At 39.6% G+C, this 26,550-nt stretch overlaps 1 long non-coding RNA gene across 1 annotated transcript; it reads left to right on the plus strand.

Moving 5' to 3' along the window:
• Nucleotides 1-774: 774 nt before the first annotated feature.
• On the plus strand, nucleotides 775-25,842 carry LOC307011386. Its single transcript, XR_013800415.1, has 3 exons — nucleotides 775-881; nucleotides 24,640-24,741; nucleotides 25,769-25,842. It is a non-coding gene; the product is annotated as an uncharacterized lncRNA (long non-coding RNA).
• Nucleotides 25,843-26,550: the final 708 nt, after the last annotated feature.

Below are 26,550 nucleotides of genomic sequence, written 5' to 3' on the forward strand. Positions count from 1 at the left end.
TGATATTCGTCCATAATTCAAAATACTTTAATTTGGTGATAGGAACAGGGACTCAACCACAAGCTGTCTGTTTGGACAGTGTGGCCATAGTCCCAGTCAGCACAGCCATAGCTAAACGTCACCATGAGAACAACAAAATGACTTTGACTGGAGAGTCAAATCTCTATCAGATTAAAGGCTTCACTGTAACTGCTGAGCTCAGAAAGGGATTCATAAAGTCCAGCCAAAGGTGACGTCAAGAAGCAGTTGAGAATAGGAACGTAGGCCTACTTCAGTGTGTTTATTTCAGTGTTTTCGATAGACTTTTGGAATTTTGTTAAAATTAATTCATCCACAAACATCTGCCTGAGCCAAAAATGTGTTTTTAGGCGACTCTTTGAAAACAGACCCTTTTCATTTCAAGTTTAGCTATACTTATTTTCTTACAGTTCCTAATATAGCCTATATATATATTTACAAGAAATATGTTGATATATATTTTGAATTCTATAAAAAATGTAGTTGCTTATAAAACTTCTATGGTGTAATAATCTAATCTAATATAATATACGTTTTAGCGCATTTCCTATTGCAATTTTTACATTACATGTAATCCTACAGTATATCTTTTGCTTGTTTTGTTGCCATAAAAGAGGTAACATTTTACAATAAGGTTCAATTTACTAAAATGAACAAATAATTTAACAAATATGGATTTCCAAAGAAAAAAACATTACCTCATTGTGTTGTTTATTTTGATCAACAGAGGGCGCTACTCAATAAACCAGTTTTATCGTTCGTGATATCATTCGTCTTCTTCCGCTACTACAGTAATTCGCGCTGTTTTGGCTTTGACAGTTGGACAGGAACTAAACGACACAATAAGAACATGATTTTATAAGGTAAGACATTGTTATCAGCTTCCCTTACCTTATACTGAAATGATTTGCAATGCTATTCTCCGCTTTTCGTTGTTTTACGTATTGGCAGAGAAAGCGCGTTGGAACTGAAACTCTCACAGGACGTTTCTTGCTTTTGGCCGTTTGCGTCTAACGTACGCAGATTTTTCTTTTAGTTTTTTTCCGCTATGAGACGTTTATTATTAAAATGTCATAAAACGCGTTGGGATGTGTTTGTTACATCCCTTTGAGCTCCATTTAATAACTGTTTTTGAACTAAAAACGCGTCCTGAAGACTGAAGGTGAGCCTTCAGTTATAAGTACAGTAGTGCTCTGCATATAAGTTACTGATAACAATTTTATTATTTACAAACTTATTAACATTAACCAAATTTAAAAATGCTTATCAGATCAAATTACATTAAAATACATTCAGATATTTATGAACGTAATGAATGTTTTGTTAATTTAATGCAATTTTGCCAGGTTGTGCATTTTTTTATTGTGTCACGCGTCGCGTTATTATGTCATAATGTTGCAGTCCCTTTTTACTACCGGTGTTCTGTCGATGTAGCATACTTTGTCAGAATAGCATACCGGAAGTTGAGTTTTATAGCGGATTCTGTCAATTTAGCCTACTTTATCAAAAAAGCATACCAGTGTTTGTGAAGGGTATGCTGTTTTGATAGCCCCTGGTTTAATAAAAATACAGTTTATAAAGGGGTATGCTGTTTTAAAGCCCCTGGTTTAATAAAAATAGAGTTTCTACAGGGGTATGCTGTTTTGATACCCCTGTATTTTTATTAAACAAGGGGCTATCAACAGCATACCCCTTTATTAACTGTATTTTTATTAAACCAGGGGCTATCAAAACAGCATACCCTTCAATTAGGTAATGTGTATATATTATGCGATATAATAGACAAACACTTACCGCTTGTAATCTTAGGTATGCTGAAATTATGGTTTAAATGTAACGCATGCGCAATTCCACAAATTTTACTGCTGCGCATGCGCATTAACCGAAGGTATCCCATTCTGATGGGTATGATGTTCCGTCAGAACACCTGTTACTTTGTTACCACAACATAACTGTTAAAGTACATAAATTATGAATATGTACATTTTTGACAGTTTGACAGTTAAAGGTTCACAGTCATGTTAAAAAAAAGAAAAGAAAAGTGTTTACTAGAATTTTTTTTGTGTTTGTTCTAATTAAGTATCAAGACTGAGTGTTTTGCCACACATTAGAATTCAGTAAATACAATTTTGTTTATCTTCACCTAAATCTGCTTTGCCCAAATAGTTTTTCAAGATGTTATTTCTGTTTCACCGCTGGTCATTTTCTGACTCAGGAGGTAGGAAAACCATTCAAAATTGGTCCATCATTTTTCAGTGAATTGCTCTTTAGAGTGGCAACCTTTGTGTGTGTTTTTACGCCCTCTGAAAAATGAATGAAAATCAAGCATCAATGTGCCAACAAAGTGGTCACCCACAACAAGGTCGATTTTGTGACACTGTGTGATTTCTAATTGATCTCTGGTGATTTGCACTCTGCCCATCTATTTATGTCCTTTCAATCTGATGAGTTTGTGAGCACCGTTCTATCACGAGCGTGGAGGTCCAGTGACGCATGATTGCAGGTCCTGGTGGTAAAGGCCTTCAATTAGAATAGCACAGTTGGCCTATTATTCGACCTTGTGGTAGTACAACATTCAAGAGTGGGGAATGTTTTTCAGTAGACTATTCACTCTCAGTGATCGACTTTGTATTTCCAAAATGGCAGATTATTAATACATGCATCTAGTGTATCCTAGGCCTGTCACGATTATTAGTTCATTGTTTGATCGTTGTTATTCTATCTAATAGCAATTATTTGAGATAACCACAATAATTGAGCAGTTAAATTTTCAATTAAAATTTGCTATCCAAATAAGATAAATTGAAGCGCTTGATAGCATCAAATGTGCAATATGTCTCCCTTTCAGGGGCCTCATTTATAACCGTTGCGTACGCACAAAACAGGCCCAGAAAGAGACGTACGCCACTTCCGACGCATAAGTTGTGATTTATAAAAACAAACTTGACGGGAAAATGTGGGCACCTGCACGCAAACTCTAACCCATGCGTACGAACGTTTTGGAGACGGAGCAGTTTGGCGACACCGATGGTGAGCTGGAGTTAAATGTTTTTTTGGTCACTTTTAGACAGAAAATCGAAATAAAATGATACATATACAGAAAGATAATACAAATATAATTTCACTCACCAAGCCTATTACTTGAAGCAAATATCCACACCTTAAATGTCCGCGCCAGCGAGCGCGTTGGGCCGTTTAGTGAAACTGACGAATATCTAACAGCAGATGAAGTAAAACTGTACATCTTCATTATGAGTCCTAATCATAAATAGGCTACAGTTTATTTAAAACAATGATTTAAACTATGTTTTATTTCGGATATAAACATTTAGATTAAATATGCCATTCCCATTAACGGAGTTAAACACTTAAATTACATGACATTTAGGCCTACTGAAAGTAAAAAAAAAAAAAGTACAAAAAAAAAAAATATATATATACACATATACAATAAATAGCCTATAAATATTTGTTGTGGATGCAATGCTTTTGAACACTTTTCCTTTGGCATGCTGTGTTTCAATGTTTTAACTACAGAGATTGCTTATCATGATAATAGCAGATTGTGCAAATATAATGCACAACAAGGTCTATCTGTTTCCATTAAAAATATAAATCAATTAAAAATACTATTTGGTCAGTGGAAAAGATTGAGAAAAACTTTCTCTGAAATGTATTTTACACTATTTGATTTATTTATTCAAAAACAAGGCAAGGATATGCTACTAAATGATTTTTATTAATGTAATGTGACGGCACATCCGTATTTCATATTTTCCTAATGTCTTGTACCGTTAAACATGTTATCACGTGGATGAATAATCATATGCAAATGATATGCAGATGAGGATATGCATAGTAAAACTAGACGTTGTAAGCTCCATATATGGTTATTTCGGGGAGGAGACGCACGTGCGCACAATCTTCCGCGGAGTGGGATTTATAAAGTGAATCGTGCACAGGTTCTGGCGTACGCACGCTTTTATAAGTCTGAATATTTTTTTGCGCACGCCATTTTTGGCTTTTTGGCGCACGTACACTTTTAGTAAGGATCCTACGCACAGTTTTATAAATGAGGCCCCTGGTGTGGTAGGGAGAAGCAGGGGAGTCATAAGCTGGTAGGGAGTAAAGAAAAAAACGGATAGAAAGTAGACAAAGATTTAAGTATAATTTAGTTTATTAAGACAAAATTCATGATCGTGAGAAGTCTATATGCATCCATAATATGACATCATGCAATGCACTTCAGATCACAGCACATTCTACATTACAAGTAAAAAAAATTACTTATTTGTATTAAACGTCACAAGTCTTCCTGTTTTTACGTTGTGTCATCTTGTTCGTCTCTGTGCCAGACCCCTTCTGTCTTTGGCTCCACATCAAATAAACTTTCTTTGAGGATTATTGACTGATCATTCTCACCATGGAACACATTTCCTGCAAAGCTGCTTCTCACAGGGGGACATCCATGTCCTCCTTTGCAAGCAGTAGCCCACAAGAAATAACAACAACAACAAAAACAGTGAATGGGTGATGCTTTTTTACTAGAGATAAGAAATGAGTTGTCTCTTTTTTTTTCTTTTCTCGGTCTGTAAAAGAAGACTCCCCTGAGTCAAGATGTGCTTTTCTTGATAACATCCGTTATTGTGTTCGCCTCGCGTATCTCCAGATGTCATCTAACAATACAGAACAAATCACAATACAAAACTTCATGAAACATGAGCAGAACAAATGTCTACACTGTAAAAAAAAATTATTATTAGCTTAAAGGTGCATTGTGTAATGTTTAAGAGGATCTGTTGACAGAAATGCAATATCATATACATAACTGTTTACAGTGGTGTATAAAGACCTTACTTAATGAACCGTTATGTTTTTATTACTTTAGAATGAGCCATTTCTATCTACATACACCGCGGGTCCCCTTACATTGAAATGCGCCAACATGTTTCTACAGTAGCCCTAAACGGACAAACACGTTGCGCTTTGTTGTTATTTGTTGTTGTTATTAAATGGAGCGCAAAGGAATATAACAATGTTACATTAGAGGAATCACTTCAAAAACGAAAAATACCGTTAAGTGTAACATTGTGTGCTTGGGACATGGCTTTTAATGATGAGATTTGTTTTTGTAATCAGGCTATTAAAAAAATATGGATTTAGATTTATTGGCCAATATATTGGTTAGTGGCTTTCAAATATAAAGAGTTATCGGTATTGACCAAAATGTTCATATCGGTGCATCCCTAATAAATTCCACCAAATTCAGCTTAACGTAAGTTCAGTTGCTGCCATAAATGAAGAAAAATCAAATTTCTTACTCATGATGTGTTTCATGCTATGAGGTCTTTGTGTGACAAAGAGTGAATATTACAAGAGTGCTTTTGTCTTATAAGAGATCAGTCAAAACATTTAGTATTAAGTTTAATTCGTTAAACCGACAGGCAAACAGTTGGCTTTATACTTTTAAGTTATTTGCAAACATCTGTTTACAATTTTTACATAAATTGTAGCATTTCGTTTAATAGATTTTACAAATTTACACAAAATTCGCACTGCTCGAGTTGAATGAGGTTCTCAAACTTTATATAAAATAAAATGTATTCACGTCGTGTGTAGAAAAAGACTTCTTTCAAGAATGTTTTTTCATGAGAAACAAAACAAGCTGCTTATTTTTAAATGCCAATTGCGAATGCAACTCAACCAATAGCCACAATCACTGCCTGTGTCCAAAACAATGCTTACAGATTAGCCTTTAATAGTCATTAGGCTTTGTTGGCACTTGAAAGCCCTAGTGTGTTATGGGATTGCATGCGACTGCCGAGAGTTTTCCCGGTGTCAGCAGAAGGGGGGCAGTTTTTTGTAAGCAGAACAACAGTAAACAGATTATATGGCAGACAAACAATGGAAAGTGTTCCTAACTGATCACCTCATTACAGAGGAATAACAAGGCTAGCTAAGATTAGCAGCAGGGGAATAAGAACTTGATTGAAGTGGTATTACAGAGGTCCCTTAAACCGTACTGCTTATTAGCCGCAGGTTGAAACGTTCCTGTGTGGGTTTTAAATGGAGTCGGGCTCCTCCTGTAGGCAGGCTGTAGACATTCCCTCAGTGGGATCGCATTAACCCTCGCTGTGAGCAGCATGGCTGCCCTACAGAGCTCTGGAAGTAGGACTGCTAATTTAGCTTATTATAATTCAAAGACGTATTTCAGCCGTTGCTTGGTTACCGGGAGAGCTCACTGCATGACCAAGACCTCGGTTTATTTAAATCAACATTTGTGCACTTTGGGCCATTTATTCCAGGCACCACGAAAGAAAGGATATTGACTTTTTTCCTGCAATAAGTGTTTAATGTTATTGATGTCGCTGAATGGATCATTTAGGCTCATTAGCCTGTGTCTGAATCAGTAACTATTTCAAAATGATTGAAACTGCATTTCATCTGGAAAACCTGCATGTGAAAAACACATTTGTTGCACTTCTTTGGCCCACGTGCACTAATTTATATCATCCTGTGCAGATGGTGTTGCCTGTTGCAATCGATACCTTTATACTGTGTGGTGGCTAATCTCTGCTAAACAGTATCACAACAAATTGAATCTCACAAAAACATGTCCAGGTGATATTAATACTTTGCATAATAAAAAGGTAGCATGTTTTTATCACCACAGCTATTAAAGCACAGACTGTTGCTGTATATTTGCTTTTTTAAAATTTGTTTACATTGTGACATTTAAAAGGCAAACTCATTCCCCCTCACATTATCATTACTATAATACATAAAATAAACTCTAACAAACCATAATAAAATATAACCATAATATAAAACAACTAATGTGTACAGATATTTTCTTTTCTTTTTGAGTTTGATTTTTTTTTGTATTTCCTATTGTTCTCATTAGCTTCTCATTACTGTAATAAAGTACTGTTCGTTATTTTAAAAATACTGTAATGCAATGTTTTTTAATTAACTAACAGAAATTAAAGGTAGTGTAACAAATACTACTAAACTTCTATTTGAAACAATAGTAATACATCATTCTGCTTGTACTTGCATTACAGTAATACATTTAGATTTTAGCATTATTGTAAAAAATATGAATGATTTTAATCTATAAATAGGCATACTTTTCTTTAACCCTTTCCACGCCATTCACAAGGTTTTCAGGCAATTTGTGTTTTCACTGTGATATGCTAGGGAGCGCTGTTACAGATCTTCTGAAATCTCCAGATCCTAAAACAAGCGAAAAAGAAGATAGAGGGTTGCACAAGTGGTGATCAAACATTCAATAGCATTACCAAGAAAATGTTGAACCCACAAAGAGAAAAAATGACCTTGACAAAAATGTGAGTTTCTCAGCTTTTTAATTCAACCTACCCACATTCAAGTGTTGATTAAATAAAATATTTTTTGTTTAAAAATCTATGTTCTTTATTTTAATATGTTGACCGTTTAAATAATCATACAACTAAATATTCTGGGGGCCATGAAAGTTTTACGAATATGATCAAACATGCTGGTGCCGGCTGGGAACTTTTTTTTAGCAAACGCTGTTAGGAAAAAAAAGTCATGTTATTGTAGATATTGAAACTATTTCCTTTTTGATATTTAGGGTAAAGTGTGAACATGTTCTTGGTAGGGTTTTAAAAGATTCACCCAAGAAAAAAAAAAACATCAGTCATACATTATCTGTTTGCTCTATTTTTGGCAAATCTTCTAGTTTACTGCTTAATATAAAATCCATCCAAGACAGTAAGTAACATATGTTTTCACCCACACTTACTCCTCTCCTTGACCACTCACAGAGACAAATAACCTTTGGTTTGGAAACATGACAGAAACCAGGGTCGAACAGATTTCCTGGGGAATGTGTCACAGTCGAGGTCTGTATTAATCACTTGCTCACTTGAGCCCCGTCACACCCTGTGTGTAGGTTACTAATGCGTCTCTGCCGCTCTTCTGGACAGCAGCCACTTCCAGTTGTCTGGATGTCTGCTGCAGTTCGGAGGCTTCTTGCCACAAGAGATGCTTGCAACAGTCTTAGTAAATTGCATAGTTGTCTAAGGGAGTGCCAAGAAAATCATGGTGTAAACTAAGACAGTCATCCCGATTTAATTTTTTAAATATTGAACGGCAGGCATAGATAGTCTAACCTCAAATATGTCCAGCTTTTGTCATCCAAACTCAATGAATGTGAATGCAGACCTCATCTGTGTCATGGTTAAAATGCATGCACACTGGTCCTCTGCACCCAGGGATTAGTCAAAGAATATTAAGTATGGATGCAATTCCCATTACAAACCTCATGAAAAATGCATAACTGATATGAATTATAAAGAGAAAGACTTCTGAATGTATCACAGAGCAGGACTGGAGGTCATTATGGTGTCTGTTAACGTGTTTCATTCCACCGCTTAAAGTTGTATTTGAACTTTGAGCCCCCTCCCTCCTCCTCCTCCAGAGCCCTGTCAGTGTGTTTGGCAGCCGTCGCTTAGCCGGCACAGCTGTCTGCAGTCAAGCCTCTGTTAGCGTTTGGCATATGGACATCAGTAATGGCTGAAGAAAAATGGAAAATGACATTTGCTGTGAAACGCGTAGCCGTGCAAAGTTGGGGTTTAACAGAGGGGAGCCAGAGGTCTGACAGCTCGCTGTTAATATAAGATATCAAACTGTGATTTCAGAAGTACAACAGATAAATGTCAGAACTTTGGTAAAACTTATTTTCACCTCCAAAAAGAGTTCCTATTGCATCTCTGACTGTTTCTTGTTTCTGTTTTTCCCCCCAGTGGAACCCAGTAAATGAAAAATAGTTTGTAGCCTCCCATCATGATGTAATGTCGTTGTGGGCTTTTGGTGACCGTAATGGGTCCCTATGTGTCTTTTATTTTTTTTAGTTCTTTCCATTTCCTGTTCTCCTGCGTATTACTTCCTGTGTTCATTGCAAGAAAGTGTATCTTAGTACACTCATTATCTTGTATAGAAATTGTAAAAAAAAAACATGATTACAAAATATCCCAAGGTGGCAATATTCATAGGATGAAAAATTGTCAAACATTTAAGAAGAAATTACTTGGTCCAGAATTGGATTATTTTGAAGTTATGATTTTGTTTTGTTTAATTCCTTGTTTTAGTGTGTTAGATGCTGTCCTAATTTTTTGTCAGATTTTATGAAAATCACTTTTGTGATATTAACTCTACATTTGTCACACATAGCTTTGATATATATATATATATATATATATATATATATATATAAAACCTCCACTTTTTTTTATTAAATTTATTTATACATTTCATTATTAATTAGTCACACATTAAATTTAATATATTAATATTTATTTATTATACATTTTAATTTACGCTACATTCACAACCCATGATCTGTTACTTGCTATAGCAAGTCAGAATTTTTAATTGAAAAAGTACACCTGAAACGGCTTTGAGACAAAGAAAAATAGTTCTGTACTGGTTTTAGGAATACAATACAATTGAGGGCCAGAGTGACGTGTGATAGACATCAGACATTAATTCAATGTCTCTTTTAACACCACAGCGGGGTTTGATCCCTGATACCACCCTCGCTGTGACAAGCAACGTTAGGCTGCCGTGAATTCCTTATTTATCCCCCCCAGCAGCCATTTTCGAATGCAAGAGAGACAGTGAGTCAAAGGGAGTGAGATATAGAGATAAAAATACAAAAAGGGAAATGGCGAGAGGGACGTTTGCGTGTCTGTGCCCTGCAGAGCCGTTCGGAGATTTTTCTCTCCTATCTAGGTCCTCTGGATTTGGTGAAGGTGACGTGTCAGTCACCCGTGGTGATGTGATGTGACGCTCCATCGCCGCAGGTGCCGGTGCACTTGTCACAGCCTCAGCTGGCTCGCCCCATTAGTGTCCTCCAGATCTTGAATGCTGCCGTCCCACCTTTCAGACCAGTCGTGCCTCATTCGCCCAACTTAAGCCCGAGGCAGAGCGCTGCCTGTGTGCACCTCATCTGATGGACACCAAAGCTGTCTGCTGTTATAGTCGCCGTTTACAGAACAGTGCACAAGGGCACAGTGCCGTCTGCAGAGTCGGGCTGAAGAAAGACAATAAGGATAAACCTGACCTCGAGCTTTTTCCACATTTATCCCTTTCCCCCTGTGTGGCCTTTACAATAATCCAAAATTAATTTTTCTCTCAGGGCACAAAGTAGAAAACATGAGTAGGCGCACTGAATTTTTTAATTTTTTTGTTGCTTATTCAATTTACTTGGTAAAAAAACAAAACAATGCTGCACAATTCTTCACCTTTATTTCACAACTTAATTTCATTGTGTTCAATATAGTTGAATTTGTAAAATAAAATTTCATGCCGAAGATGAATGAAAGGAATTTTCATTTTTTTCTGTCATTATTTACTCACCCCCATGTCGTTCCGCACCGTAAGACCATCTTCGGAACACAAATGAAGATATTTTTGAGGAAATACGAGAGCTTTAAGTCCCTCCATTGGGTATAAATATCAATTTACACATTCAAGGTAAAGAACGATAGGAAAGATATCATTAAAGTATAATCCATGTGACTTCAGTGGTTTAACTTCAATTTTTATGAAGCGACGCAAGTGCTTTTTGCAAAAAACATAATTTCCCTCTATATTTACAATATAATTTTATCCAAAGTGTGTTCATGGAACAACTTTCGGTCTTCTTTTTGGCTTGCTTACTTGGAGACATTTAATATTCAACAATATTATGGATCTGCCTTAAGGTGGACAATGACGCAATTTTCTTCTAGAAACAAACGTCGTATTATTTTCATGTTATCACTCTGAAGCTGCTTTGATACAAATCTGTATTGTAAAAAGCGCTATATAAATAAAGTTGACTTGACTTGAGTCAACACAACACGCATTTGTCGTGGTGCTGCCCCTACTGGACTGGAGGTCAATATTTTCATAAATGGTCTGTGCATTTGGTCTTAAAGTGACTCTGTCTGTCATTTAATGTTAATCAAACAACAAAAGGAAACGAGGTCCTCGGACAAAGTTTTGCTTAGGGTGGCCTCTAGAAGTCTAGGACCGGCACTGATATCCGTAAATAAATTTTTCCATATAAAATCTCATACAATTAATCTTTTTTGTGGCACTTATTTTGTAGGTGCACAAAATCCCTGTTCTTTTGAAACAGTGTGAACTTGGTCAATACTACACGTTATTTTTTTAAGCAGTGTTTTTAATGTGCCCATCACTAATGATTAAATTCAAAGCATTTTTACCAGTGCACCCATATTGGAAGGCTATGGTTTTGTGCGTTGTGTACATGCTAACAAGATGGGGCTATTGTGTTCTTACTGTGCGCTTAGCCTCAATTGAAGCAGTCTTAGCACCTTATTTCCATGTAAAATGAATTAGAACAGATGCTGTTAGAGATAACTATGTTAAGTGGGAGAAACTCAGTGGCCTGAATGTAATTTGGCCTTGGCCACTACACTATAGTGGAGACAAGTCATTATGTAAACTTCATCTGACAGCGTTCTAGATGGCTTTCGAAGAAGCTAGAAAAGCGTACCTTTTTTAGGGATGGTTTGTGGCTCCGCTGAAGCTTGTTACGTACGCGCTGCCAAACTTCCTCCTCCAGAGGGCCGGAGGCGGCATCTCTGAGGCAATTCTCAGAGTTCATTGCAGACGGCAGTTGAGATCAAGACTATTTATTGGTCCCTTTGGTATGCCCAGATCTTCTGTAGTGCAGTTTTTTTTGTATCTCATATGGTGGTAATTTACTCAACTCCCAGGCCCCGGCGTCCCCTGCCAGTTGAGTGTTGATGTTGCGCTCGGCTGTGTTAAAACAAAACCACCGCTGGATATTAACAGATGAGAAGCAATTTGCTGAATGAGTAAATCATTAAAAAAGTGATTAAATAAACATAGACAAGCTCTGTTCTGAAACCTAGAGAGCTGCGCCATTGCTCACATAGGCAGCTCCCTACCAAGGCAGCATCCTAAAAGTCATGGAAACACATAAGCGATCAATTCAGAACTTTTCCGAAAAATTCTAAAAATACTAATATTCACTATCGATTGATTTCAATAGCTTAATGTTTGCATGTTGCTAAGCCAACATTTTGATATAATATAGCCTAATATAATAATGCATACTATTATTAGTAAAATATATATATTTTAATTAACAACATAAGACACTATAGACAACCTAAAAATAAAACCAATTGTTTTAAATTATATATGTGAATACATAACAAAATTATAAAGGCAGATATTAATTTTGAAGTTTGCAAAAAAATCTTTTTTTTAAGTAATATTGTGAATTACATTATTAATGTTGTTAAAGATTAAGTGAGTGTTAGATGAATGCAAATATACTCACAATAATTTTTAACTACACCAAAAATAATATCATTCGAAATATGACATTTTTTTCATATCTTATCACAGAGCTTGTCACATTTCTTGCTGCATTTTAGGATTGCTTTCTCTGCCAAGGATATTTGCAAGGTATCTTAGTAGGCATAATTAAGATTTCTTACCTTCTGGAACAGCTTTTGTGCCTGTGACGCACTGAAATGCTCACTCTGTAGGCAGCCCACTAGGTTCTGAAGCAGAGCAATGATCTTCCAAGTGTAGTTGGCTCAATGCTAATATTTGTTTGGAAAGCTTCGAGGAAAGAGTGATGACAAATGTGGCATGTGGTAAATTCAGCTATGTCTGCTATTTTGCGGTCAGTCGCAGGAAAATAGATGCATATTTTTACAGCATTCTCTTTGGTCTTTTCACTGAGTTTAAAGGCTTAACAAAATATCTGAATGACTTCGTGTCAATTATTGATATCTTTGAAGGGACAAATGCCCCCCCCCCCCCACACCGTACATTATATGGATTATTAGTGCATTTCTCCCATTTGATCAGCTTATATTGAATATTTAATTGTGCATGCCATGTTCAATATAACAATTCAGAATGTTGGATCACAATCTTTGTCTTGAAGCAAACCAGTTGAAAAAAGTTTTGCACTTTAAAAAAAGTTTTCTCTTAGGGGTTTAGTTCGGGTTAGTCTGCAGTAATGAATTGACTTTATACATATAAAAAGGAAGTCTATGGTATGCCCTCATTTAGATAATGTCTTAGATAAACATGCGTGTGCTCGTTTACATTGACTTTCTCCTCTGGAATATGAATGAAAAGATGTTTTTTAATGGAAAATGGCTTTATGAGGCAGCCAGACTCATTTAACCAGGTGTTGTGATGTTATAAATGGTCTCTGCCAAGGCAAACTTAAGATACATGCAGTTATTGGAGCTCTAATGGGGTAGAAATCCATTTTGCTGATAAGGAGGTATTGTAATTACCTGATAACTGATTTCAAAAGTCACATAAATTAGGAAAGGAGCAGGGCAATTACTCAGTGTATCTGTTTAACCGAGAGTCATGTTTAAAATTTGCCTGCAGTGCTGTCTGTGTGGTGAAAATGACAACCAACAAACTGTGAAATAAACTGTGATTTTTCAGGTTTCATCTAAATTTTAAATCAGTCTTTTATATTATGCATGCATGAGCATAACAGGGGAACAGAACCTATGCATGTGTTGTCATACCTATTCAGTTTCGTAAGTGAGTCACAAGGCTTTGTTTATTGGAAATTTATGTATAAAAAAACATGCTTGTCTAAATCTACTTTTAATTACTTCAAGAAAAATGTCTAGAGTCATTGTTTTTCAAAGCTACAGAGTAACAAAGTACACTATAGAGAGGAACTGTGGAGAAAATGAATATTTTATATGGATATCATTTAACTTTTTGTTCAACGTTTTATTAATGTTGCATTGTCAGGGGTCTCAGTTTTTTCGACCCCTAAATGTGCAATAATTACAAAATAACCTAAAGCGAATGTGTTTATATAGCTTGTGTGTTCCTTACACGCACTCATCTTTTGCACTTGAAATAAAATCATATTAATTTTGAAGGTGGTTGGCGATGAGAGTAACAGGACGTTTTTAAATGGGCAGTATTTGGCATTGATTAGAACTGGCACTTGTAATTTCCCAGCCTGCAAATGTAATTAAAAGACATGCTTCACTTGCTCTGCAAGAACTACAAAAACAAGTTAGTCATACTATTTGAGTTCTAAAAAAAAAAGAATTATATTACCAAGAAGTCTTCAGGCAAATGAATAGTGCAGAAAGACTGGCATCATGATATGATAATATATGCAAATCAGCTTACAGTAACGTGTGAAAAGATTTGCATGCGGTCGACTTGTTTGGTGCGAGTCCCCTTTGAGTATAAATACACAATGATATTTACATTTGATGTTTCCTTGTGAAAATGATATGGAACAGTTTTATGTATGTTTTTACATATTTTTTTATTCAAATCAAGTCATATCAAAGTCATCAAGGCAATGGATTATTAAATATTTTTTAATTACTTCAAAAATAACCAATATACAGTAATAAAACGGCATATTTCAGATTAGTCCCCTTTTTAGACCATTAGTCAAGTCGTCATATATCCTGGGAAAACACTGATGGTGTCATGATGTCGCAGGTTTGGAGGTGCAGCTGTAATTTAACTGAGTTGAGAGGTTGTTAAAAACAGCTCACTCCTTACAAGTTCTATTTAAAAAAGTTGTGATATTTATTTGAGTGGGTGACTTGTTTACTTTGTAATTAGTCTGTGCATATTCATCAGTTTAATCCATGCTTGGGGATTTGCACGCTGGTTGTTAACATGACATCTTTTTTTGGGCTTTATCACAATGGCCAAACACTGTGACGTGAAGGTACTGTCTAGTCTCAAATGAAGAAGGGTTGAATGACCAGGCAAGAGCTTTAAGACCTTCGTTTATATTGGGTTCTATGTCAGAACACCGGCTACTGCGTCAGCACCACACGCATGCCTCGTGGTGGAGGGGTGTGTTTGTTTGGGTTGATTTACACATATCATCAGTGTTTCTATTAAATCGTACCCCTAAAAGGTTCTATATATGAAGCGCCTGACCGAACCTTTTCTTCTAAGGGTGATTATAGGTTGAATTTGGCTAATGAGGTGGTTACAGATAACCTTTCATGAGCTACTATTTAGATTTAGGGATGGGAAAGAGTACTCGAGTACCTGTACGTGACACCGACAATTGATCATGAAAACCATAGATATCATATAATAAAGACTAGATGTCTCGTCCGCCCTGCTGGCCAATGGAGGTCGACGTCCACACACGGCGGCCATCTTGCCACAGGGGCTCGCTCACTCGTAACATTGTGTTTTAATGGTGCATGTACTTTTTAAATAACCATAACTTGCTCTACCGATTTTCTACCGATTTTCAAACGGGTTGGTTTGTTATAAACGTCAGAGATGTAGTTATGACACTGCGTACTTATTAATAATTATAATATTATATATATTTCAACATGTTCAAGCATCCAGAATTATAGCCACGTTAATAACGTTTGTAAGAAACCGAACCGTTTGTAAATCCGTCAAGATTTCAGCGAGATAAAAGTATTTGTGTTCGTGCAGATCACTCGCATACAGAAAGCTTGCCAGTGACAAGATGGCCACCGGGTGATGACGTTAGAGACTCCGCCGTAAAACATCTAGCCTTTATTATGTATATCTATGATGAAAACGATTATCTTTTTTTCTGATTGGTTATTGCTGCATTTGGGGCGGTTCCTGAGGTCTGATTGGTTAGTTAGACAGCACCGGCCAAATAAAGTGAAACTGGACTTGAGAAAGTGCACACTGCAGGTAATTGGACGATGTGCAGTGTTAATCTATCATTATAATGAGAACACGATTGTAATAGAATGTTGTAAATTTTCTGTGATTTAGTTTTTAAGTGTGCTTTTAGAGGAAGAGTGTCCACACAACAAGAGTTAGCTACACATCAGACTAGCACGGTCAAGTTCATGTGCGCATTCGTGTCCTTTTGTGCAGATGCAAGTTGTAACTAAAATTGCTTTCATGTTGTCTATATCAGATTAATCTAAAATATAAGACTCGTTTGGTTGAGTTTAATAACCAGCCAGCAAAACGCTACAGTTTGCCGGCCTTTCATTCACTCTGCAGTTTCAGCTCAAATGCAATGTCCGACATTGCAACGCATTCTCATCCTAGTGCGTCATATACTGACACTTGTGACAAATCGTCTACATCCAACGCACATGGCACCCTTTAGCGTCAATATGACACGCACAGTTATGGTTGGGTTTAGGTCTGGGTTAGGGTTAGGGTTAGACCGCTAGGAGGCGCCTTCTGGCTCATTTCTATCTGCGTCTCATATTGACGCTAAAGGGTGCCATGTGCGTTGGATGTAGACGATTTGTCAAAGCGTCAGTATATGACGCCTTGGGATGAGATCGGGCTAACTATGATTGGGTTATTTGAGACGGTCATATTCCTTTTTCAAAATTATCGATGATATTAAAAATAGTGTTTTTTATTTATAGTTGTTTCTCGCTATGCATTTGAAAACGCGTAATGATGATTGTAATCACTTTCTATCATGAAAAATAAAATTAAGTGCAGGATGTGCAGCGTCAATATACTGTCATGTCTCTGTCATGTGATTCCCTGTTGTAGTCATGTGATCCTGGCCTGCCATGTGTTCCCTTGTCTTACTTGTCATGTTGTCATTGTTTCATTGTTTACAGGTGTCCTTTGTCTAGTCATTAGTCTTGTCTAAGCCCTCATGTTTGCCAAGCGTCTTTGTCAAGTATTATTTCCCTGTAACCACTGTGGGAGAAGCGTCATGTCCATGTTTATGTCTTGAGTTTATGCCATGTCATGCCTTTGTTTTATGTTTGATCACGTTTTGTAAATAAACTGTACTTGGGTTCTCTACAAACTTGTCTTCAGTGGACAATTCTTACATGCTGTAGCATTATAACGAGACCAGGATTGTAATAGAATGTTGTGTTCTCTGTGCTTTTGCACGCGCTGTTAAGGGAAGAGGGCATCCAGAGTTTCCCTTTAAAACCATAGACTGTAAAAAACAAGCACAGTCACGTTCACATGCGCATTCACATCCTTTTGTGCAGATGCAAGATTTATTTTATGTAACTAGGATATCTACTTATTAATCTCATAGGATGTGTCCTTGAACGGGCTTCAGTTTACTGGGGATCATTTACTCTTCAGCTTTACCTCAAGCAGATATTCCTTGTAGATGCTTCTTTTTTGATGAGATTGATGCATCATAATCTAGCAGTGTTATTTTTTCTAGTCATACATTCATGTTTTCATACAGTAGACATGTTTTCATGTCATATTTTTATTTGTCAACATCAATTTTTTTCTTAAAATATTTGTATTTTCATGACGGACACGTATGAGTATTCGTTTTTTTAGACCTGTCAATGATCGAAATGAGAAATGGACAAAAATACCCATCCCTAAAACAAACTGATTAATAAGGTGAATGTAGATGCAGCTAGTTTCTGAAATATCAAGAATTGTGAATTATGGGAAGTCTCATTACAATACGTCCAATCGAGGCATAATTTCATCTGTCAAATGAAATCTTAATTAACATAATGACTTCATTTCTTTGTATAAGTAGGCCTATGTATAAAGTGCATATAGTATTTTTGCTCTGTTGATTTATGTTGCTCTTCAGGGGGAATCGGCTTTGGTACAGATTTTGAAGGAGATATTTTTCTGTTCGTGTTTGATGTATCATCATGTTGTAATGAATAGGCAGGAGGATGCAATTGCAATACTCAATTTATTAATTTAAAGAGGAAAATAGCACAGGTCAGGGACAAACACTCAGGTGGAATGAAGCAGGGACGAGATGGCGATCCGGTGGTGGTGCGGTGAATCAACGTGCTCGAGTGAACCCAGGAACCGTGGAACATCAAACGACACGAGGAACAGGCGAACTCCAACGAAGAAACTTCACAGACGAGGCACAGGAAACAGGACACACACCGAGGAACAACCAACAACGATCTGACAACATGAGAGTGAAATGACTGGGGTTAAATAGGCAACTGGGATTGAAGACAGCTGGTGACACTAATCAACACAACGAGTAACCACACCCACACAATACACTCACACAAACACATCAGCATGAGACAGCCGATTCATGAACCGTGACAGTACCCCCTCCCCTAGGAACGCCTCCTGGCGTTCCCAGGCAACCCTACCTGTCGATTGTAATCATCGATAAGGGAGTGATCCAGGATGTCTCTAGCAGGTACCCAACTTCTCTCCTCCGGACCGTAACCCTCCCAGTCCACCAGGTACTGGAATCCGCGTCCCCTCCGTCTCGAGTCCAGAATGCGGTGTACCGAATACGTGGGTTCCCCATCTACGAGTCGCGGCGGGGGGGGAACCGGGGCAGGCGGATTAATGTGGGAGTAAAATACGGGTTTGACTTTAGACGCATGGAAGGCGGGGTGAATTCTCCTGTACGCAGGAGGGAGTTTGAGTCGGACTGTCACCGGGCTAATAATCTTGGTGACAGGAAACGGGCCAATGAATTTAGGGGCTAGTTTGTTAGACACGGAGCGGAGCGGAATATTCTTGGTAGAAAGCCACACTTTTTGACCCACGACGTAGACGGGAGGCTTTGACCGGTGGCGATCGGCCTTGGCCTTCATGCGCCTCCCTGCTTGGAGTAGAGTCTCCCGGGCTCTAGTCCAAGTACGGCGGCACCTCTGGACGAATGCGTGAGCGGAGGGGACCGCGACTTCGGATTCCAGACTCGGAAAAATAGGTGGCTGGTAACCTAAACTACACTTAAATGGCGAGAGGCCCGTGGATGACACTGGTAACGAATTGTGGGCGTACTCCACCATAGAAAGTTGTTGACTCCAAGACGACGGATTCTTGGCAACCAAACATCGCAACATTCTCTCGAGGTCTTGATTGGCTCGCTCAGACTGACCATTGCTCTGGGGGTGATAACCCGAGGACAGACTGACCGTAGCCCCCAGTAACCTACAAAACTCCTGCCAAAATTTGGATGTGAATTGGGAACCCCTGTCAGAGACCACGTCCATCGGGAGGCCATGTAACCGAAAGACGTGATCAATAACTGTGACCGCTGTCTCCTTGGCTGACGGTAATTTGGGCAAGGGAATGAAATGTGCCGCCTTCGAGAACCGGTCCACTACGGTTAAAACAACCGTCATGCCTTTGGAGGGCGGGAGGGCGGTGACAAAATCTAGCGCGATGTGGGACCAGGGTCTCGAAGGGACAGACAGCGGTCGAAGTAACCCATCTGGAGGCTGGTGAGATGTCTTACCAGTGGCACAGACTGAACAAGCCAACACAAAATCGTGAATGTCGCGAGCCATTAAAGGCCACCAGAATCGTTGTTTAACTAGAAAGCCGGTGCGAGTCACTCCTGGATGACAAGCCACGTTGGAGCAATGACCCCATCGAATCACGTCTGACCGTAACCCCTCCGGAACGAACAAATGACCCGGTGGGCAACCAGGCGGAGGCGTTACCCCTTCTAAGGCTGTCTTGACCTTCGATTCGACCTCCCATGTCAGAGTGGAGATGACAATTTTCTCAGGTAAAATGCACTCGGGAGTCACCGGGCGTTCGGATGGATCAAAAATACGAGATAAGGAATCGGGTTTGATGTTTTTGGAACCCGGGCGGTACGAGAGAACAAAATCAAAACGTCCGAAAAAAAGAGCCCACCGAGCCTGCCTGGAGTTGAGTCTTTTAGCAGATCTGATATACTCAAGGTTCTTATGATCGGTCCAAACGATAAAGGGTACCCCCGAACCCTCTAACCAATGACGCCACTCCTCCAACGCTAACTTGACTGCCAACAACTCTCTGTTACCAATGTCATAATTGCGTTCGGCAGGCGATAATCGATGGGAAAAAAACGCGCAGGGATGCATCTTGTCGTCTGAGGAAGCGCGTTGAGAAAGAACTGCTCCTACTCCCACCTCTGACGCGTCGACCTCCACCACGAACTGACGTGTGGGATCAGGGGTGACCAGAATGGGAGCCGAAACGAAGCGGCTTTTGAGGTTGGCGAACACTGCCTCAGCAGTGCTCGACCACCTGAACGTCGTTCGGGGGGAGGTCAAGGCAGTCAGAGGTGTGACTAGTTGGCTGAAATTGCGAATGAAACGCCGGTAAAAATTGGCAAACCCCAGAAACCGCTGTAGGGCCTTACGGGAATCTGGACTTGGCCAATCTACCACAGCCTTAACCTTGTCAGGATCCATACGCATTCCCTCAGACGAGACGATGTACCCTAGGAAAGGAACAGACTGTGCATGAAACGCGCATTTCTCCGCCTTGACAAAAAGCCCATTCTCTAAGAGTCTCTGGAGCACTCGTCTGACGTGTTGAACGTGTTCCTGGAGAGACGAAGAAAAAATCAATATGTCATCCAGGTAAACATATATGAACTGATCGACCATGTCTCTCAACACGTCATTCACGAGTGCCTGGAAAACCGCTGGGCTATTGGAAAGCCCAAAAGGCATAACCAAATACTCAAAGTGCCCCCTAGGGGTATTAAAAGCGGTTTTCCATTCATCCCCCTTCCTGATGCGGACCAAATGATATGCATTACGTAAGTCCAGTTTCGTGAAAATGGATGCTCCCTGCAACCTCTCGAAAGCTGAAGACATCAACGGCAAAGGATAGGAATTCTTTACCGTGATGTTGTTCAGTTCTCGGTAATCAATGCAAGGTCGCAGAGAACCATCCTTCTTCCCAACGAAAAAGAACCCCGCCCCCGCAGGAGATGAGGAAGGCTGGATGAACCCGGAGTCCAGAGAATCAGAAATATATTTCTCCATGGCCTCCCTCTCGGGAACAGAAAGAGAGTAAAGTTTGCCCTTAGGCGGAGATTTACCTGGAAGTAAGTCTATCGCACAGTCATAGGAACGATGCGGAGGAAGAGAAGCAGCACGAGACTTACTGAACACTTCCTTCAGGTCCTGGTACTCCGCGGGCACGTTAGACAAATCCGCTGCCTCACTCTGAAACACAGAACTAGACACAGAAGGACAGGCAGACACTAAACAGGACTCATGACAGTGGTTACTCCAAGTGGAAACAGTGTTAGTGCACCAGTCAATGCGGGGATTATGCTTAGTCAGCCACGGGTGTCCCAAAACCACTGGTGCAAGTGGTGAGTCCATGAGGAGGAAGGAGATGCGCTCTGTGTGATTGCCAGAAGTGATGAGGGTGAGGATTTCAGTGGAGTGAGTGATCCGGGGGAGTTCTTGGCCATTGAGTGCGTTGACGGAGATCTGGAGCTGGAGGGGAGTGACGGGGATCTGTAGTTGACGTGCAAGATTAAAGTCCATAAAATTACCTTCTGCTCCCGAATCCAGTAGTGCGCTGGTGCAGTGCGTAGATGTTCGCCATCTCAGTCTTACCGGGAGGAGGGTCGATGATGGTGATGAGGTCTTCTCGGCGGAGATCCCACCCGATAGTAGCCTCATACTTACTATCGGGCCTGCTCTTTTACCGGGCAGGCATGGATAAAATGGCCCGCCCGGCCACAGTACAAACATAGTCCTTGGGACCTCCGCCTTTCCCTCTCCTCCCGGGAAAGCCGAGCTCTCCCCACCTGCATGGGCTCGTGATCGAATGTGGGACTGACCGCGTTCGCTCCACGAGACTGATGACCCTCTGTGCTGGACTGTGGACGACTGGGGTGCGTCCATCTGGTGGCTCGACTCAAGCGAGCGTCGACTCGTAGGGCTAAGTCTATTAATCCATCCAACTTCTCAGGTAGATCCAGTGTATAAATCTCTTTCTGAACGCGGTCAGCCAGCCCATGCAGGAACATATCCCACTGCGCCGACTCGTTCCAACGGCACTCTGCGGCCAGGGTGCGGAACTGGATGGAATAGTCCGCTACCGAGCCTTCCCCCTGTCGCAGTTCGGCGAGTAATCTGGCCGCCTCCTTACCCGCCACTGCCCGATCGAAAACCTTCTTCATAGCTTCGGAGAGTGCCTGGAACGAGTCGCAGCAGTCGTCTCCGTTCTCCCACACCGCCGTTCCCCAAAGCGCTGCTCTCCCCGACAGCAGTGTCAACACGAACGCCACCTTGGCGTGTTCAGTCTGGAACGTACGCGGTTGTAGGGCGAAGTGCATGGAACATCGGGTGAGGAATGCTCTGCAGTACTCGGGCTCGCCGGAATATCCCTCAGGTGTCGGTAGGCGTGGCTCCGGTCTATCCACTGCTGCGGGTGCTGATGGTGGTGGGGGAACGGGCGGTGCGGGGGGCGCAGTGGGAGTCCGCAGAAGCGCGACCTGTTGGGTGAGCTCGGACACCTGCTTCAGGAGTGCTTGAACCGCCCGACCTGTGCCCGAGATATTCTCCTCTTGCTGATCCATGCGCGTGATGCTGTGCGAAATGAAGTCATTGAGCCGGGTTGAATCTGCTGCATCCATGGTGACGGTCAGATCGTTCTGTAATGAATAGGCAGGAGGATGCAATTGCAATACTCAATTTATTAATTTAAAGAGGAAAATAGCACAGGTCAGGGACAAACACTCAGGTGGAATGAAGCAGGGACGAGATGGCGATCCGGTGGTGGTGCGGTGAATCAACGTGCTCGAGTGAACCCAGGAACCGTGGAACATCAAACGACACGAGGAACAGGCGAACTCCAACGAAGAAACTTCACAGACGAGGCACAGGAAACAGGACACACACCGAGGAACAACCAACAACGATCTGACAACATGAGAGTGAAATGACTGGGGTTAAATAGGCAACTGGGATTGAAGACAGCTGGTGACACTAATCAACACAACGAGTAACCACACCCACACAATACACTCACACAAACACATCAGCATGAGACAGCCGATTCATGAACCGTGACACATGTATCTTGGAGTATTTTAAAACAACAATAGGCTACATGTTGCCATCTGTAGAACAGTTTGTACTGCGATTCCCCCGTCTTTTTTCCGCCTGACCTTATCTGTACAAAACACTTTTCTGATGGTTTATTTAAACATATGGAGGCTGCCTTTGCCAACGAAGATCTGTTTGGGGTTTGTCAGTCGGCATGGCATCAGTGAAAGGTACTTATGATCTTTTTTTAATGTTTATTGTCTATCCAGACCTTGGCACTGATACATCACAACATGCCTGCCAATGCCACGAGGCAGATAGGCTGACATCTCACAGTCAAATGGCTGTATTCTATAAAAAAATCAAACATTTTTATGTGTCTACTCTTAAGCTTCAAGTATAGCGAGGATGATCCAGTGTTTTCAGAGATGATTTTTCCTGAATTTCATTACCATCAGGCTGAGTGTGTCAACCACAGTGACTCTTTGTTCTGGAAGTGAACCTCAACTGACAATATAAAACACTCTCCATTGAGGACCAACTACAGAGAGAAATAACGGGGCGAATTCACCAAACAATTGTGCCACATCACATTTTTTGTGCTTTACCCTCAAAAGAATTTTCTATTGATTGTAGCAGCTGTTATTCAAGAAAAAGTGTTTTATAACGTGCATATTTTGAGATTGGGTTGTTACCTAATTTGCATTTATTAATTTTTTTAGTCAATCATGGTGAACTATGAACTATAATCAAATAATCAACGCTTTCAGTGATCACACTTTAGTCCTCCTACCCGCATGTAAAGTTGACATGAAATCAAAACAGACTTTCTTTGCTTTTTTACATATTGGTCTTATTACGGACTATCCATCAGTGCACATTATTCTTAATAAAATAAAATGGTTGACTTTGTAATTTATCAGTATTACCATATCATGAAAGTGACATTGCTTGCAAACTGCATTTCATGTTGGCTTTAGGTGTTTCTGTGTGTTTTCACCAAAAGCACACACACACAGATCAAGTAATATATAACATCATAATTATAATAGATGCATAAATTCAAAGCAGTCCTGGCTCATTAATATGATAATTTAAATGTTTTGAGGTCAGCAAACAAGTGCTTTTTTTAAAAATAATTATACTTGCCATAATTTAATACATCCTCTCTACTACTTCCATACAGTAACTTCCACTATGTCTTGCCACTATTACTACCGCAATTAAAATAATATTTGAAGGTCCACTTAATAGTTTTTCTTTCTAGACCATAAGCTGCAGAGATGAACTTAAGTGGAATTTAAATGGCTATATTTAACATGCTAATTAATTAAACGGAATGGATTTGTCTCTCTCCAACAGATTGCTTGCTCTCTCATGCGTTTTGAACACTGGACGTGGTTTTGCATTCAAACAATCCCCTTGTTACTAACTAAATGGATTGTTATATCTATTAAATAACATTTATGGGTTTGCTGGACATATAGCCTAATGCTGTCAAGCTTCAAAAAGCACAATAAAAGTGGACCATGCAACTTGTTTGCTGTATTCCAATGGGTTACGAGAGAGCTGCTCTGATTGAAAGGTGTTTTTATGGGTCTTATTTGACATTTTTGGAAATCCACAGCTAATTAAAGCAATTAATCAGGATTATTTTTTGAATAAAAGCGGTTTGATCATGTGTAAGTGGTTTGATTTCCGTCGTGAACGTAAAGGGACACTTTATCCCCGCTGAGGTCTCAGGCAAGAGGACCCAGTGAAAACAGAAAACAAGATATGTCCCCCATAATTGTCTGTATCTGTGTTGAAGGTTTCTTCTTCAGAGGTCCAGGAATCACGAGCTGTCAGTCAACACTAGCTCAAGACTGGTCTTTTGGAAGACAAGCAGCGCAGAGTGTCGGGCTAGCTGGAGGTAATGCATCGATCTGAGCTTTCCTTCGCTCATTAAAGAGCAGAACAGATAATCACAGCTCCCAAATCTCAGTGAGGAATAAACAGCCTCTAGTTTCTTCTGCATAGAGAAAATATGTGCTGAAACTGAAATCTAGCACTGCTACAATCTTGATATTTTAACAATATTTTGTTTACACAAAACTCTTAAAAGCTAGCTATATGTATATACACACTGCCCAGCCAAAAAACGTCACTGTTTGGATTTGAATAGGCAAATACTTAATAGTCTATGATTGGATCATTATTGCTGTGATTATTATGTTTCTAGCATGTTATGTTTGGCAACAGTTCTTTAACCCTAATTGATGGAGTGTGTAGCTTTTTATTTCTCAAACAACCATGTAGGAAGACACATCATGGCCATATTCCAGAATGTCAAATTCAAATTGTGAAAGAATGGTTTGGAGGGAGCATGAAGAATACAATAAAAGATCTTGACCAAACATTTATGAACCTCTTGATGGAAATAACATCACAACATTTAGTTCCATCAACAGGTGCATACATTTTTGGTCAAGATCTTGTATTGACAATGCAAGAGACGAGCGCTCTGTAAGTCTCGTCCAGCACATCTCAAACACTTTCAATGAGTTTAATGTCTGGACTCATGCCAATTCATGTGTGAAATTATTCTTCATTCTCCCTCCCAACCGTTCTTCCACAATTTGAGCCCAGTCTGACCCAATTTGAATCCCAGTCTGACCCTTCCTAGAAGTTTAAAAAGTCTGGCTACACCCTAGCAGGACTTCAACAAACCTCAAATCTTTTCAAGATGAGTCAAGGTTTGACTTGAATAAACCAGTCAAAAGCTCTCTGATGCATGCTTTTTATTTTTTCAGATCCCTGTTTCAATCAAAACTGTACCTTGTCACTTTGGCATATACAGTACATACACATTCCCCAAACACAAGTTGAATCTGGGTATCATTTCATGTATTGTTCATCTGACAGCTTCTTGTTTTTTTCTTCTCTTTTCTCACTGCCAGTGTTTACATTGCCTGACTCAGAGGATCAGCAGGAAGTAAGAACACAGACAGAAGAATATTAGGTACAAAGCTGTGTAATGTTGTTTGATAGCATGAAATGAACCATCTATTATACCCTGTTTATGGGAGTGAATGAATTATGGGTTTAGATTTTATTCCATTTCAGGGCTGTGTTTGAATGGAAATGCCTGCCTCAGGATATAAATGTTGCACTCCTGCTAAGTAATGGATAATTTTAATTGTTTAAAAAAAAAAAAACTTTCATTGGTCTTGTTAATAATTAGTAGTTTTTTGCGTAATGAGTTTGTTTCACCTGAGCACAGTACCACAAATTCTGCCACTTTTTGAGGAGAGGTGATCAGACTTCTTTTTTTTTTACGATATAACTAGTTTGACCTGGGCCAGTAAGCAGCCATCCATATTACCCTAGCAACTGCATGGCAACAGGCTAAAAATCATTCTAAACAGTTTAGTCACCGCACAGCAACACCCTGATAACTGCGTAGCAACACGTTAAACACTGCGAACACTTTAGCATCTGCATAACAACACCCTGGCAACTGCATAGCAATAGGCAACAATCACTCCAGTCCAAACACTTTAGTAACTGAATAACAACGCCCTGGCAACCACCCTCAGCACCCTAGCTTTGTAACTGCTACTTTTGCACAGGTAAGCTCCATTGTAAAATGTAAAATATAGCTGCCACTGTGATATACATGTAGGTATTGGTGTTTCAACAAGTGAATCTTCTGCTTTGAAGCTTTATCCTATATGTTTCT

This window comes from Phoxinus phoxinus (genome assembly GCF_949152265.1).
Source record: "Phoxinus phoxinus genome assembly, chromosome: 15".
Classification (NCBI taxonomy): Eukaryota; Metazoa; Chordata; class Actinopteri; order Cypriniformes; family Leuciscidae; genus Phoxinus; species Phoxinus phoxinus.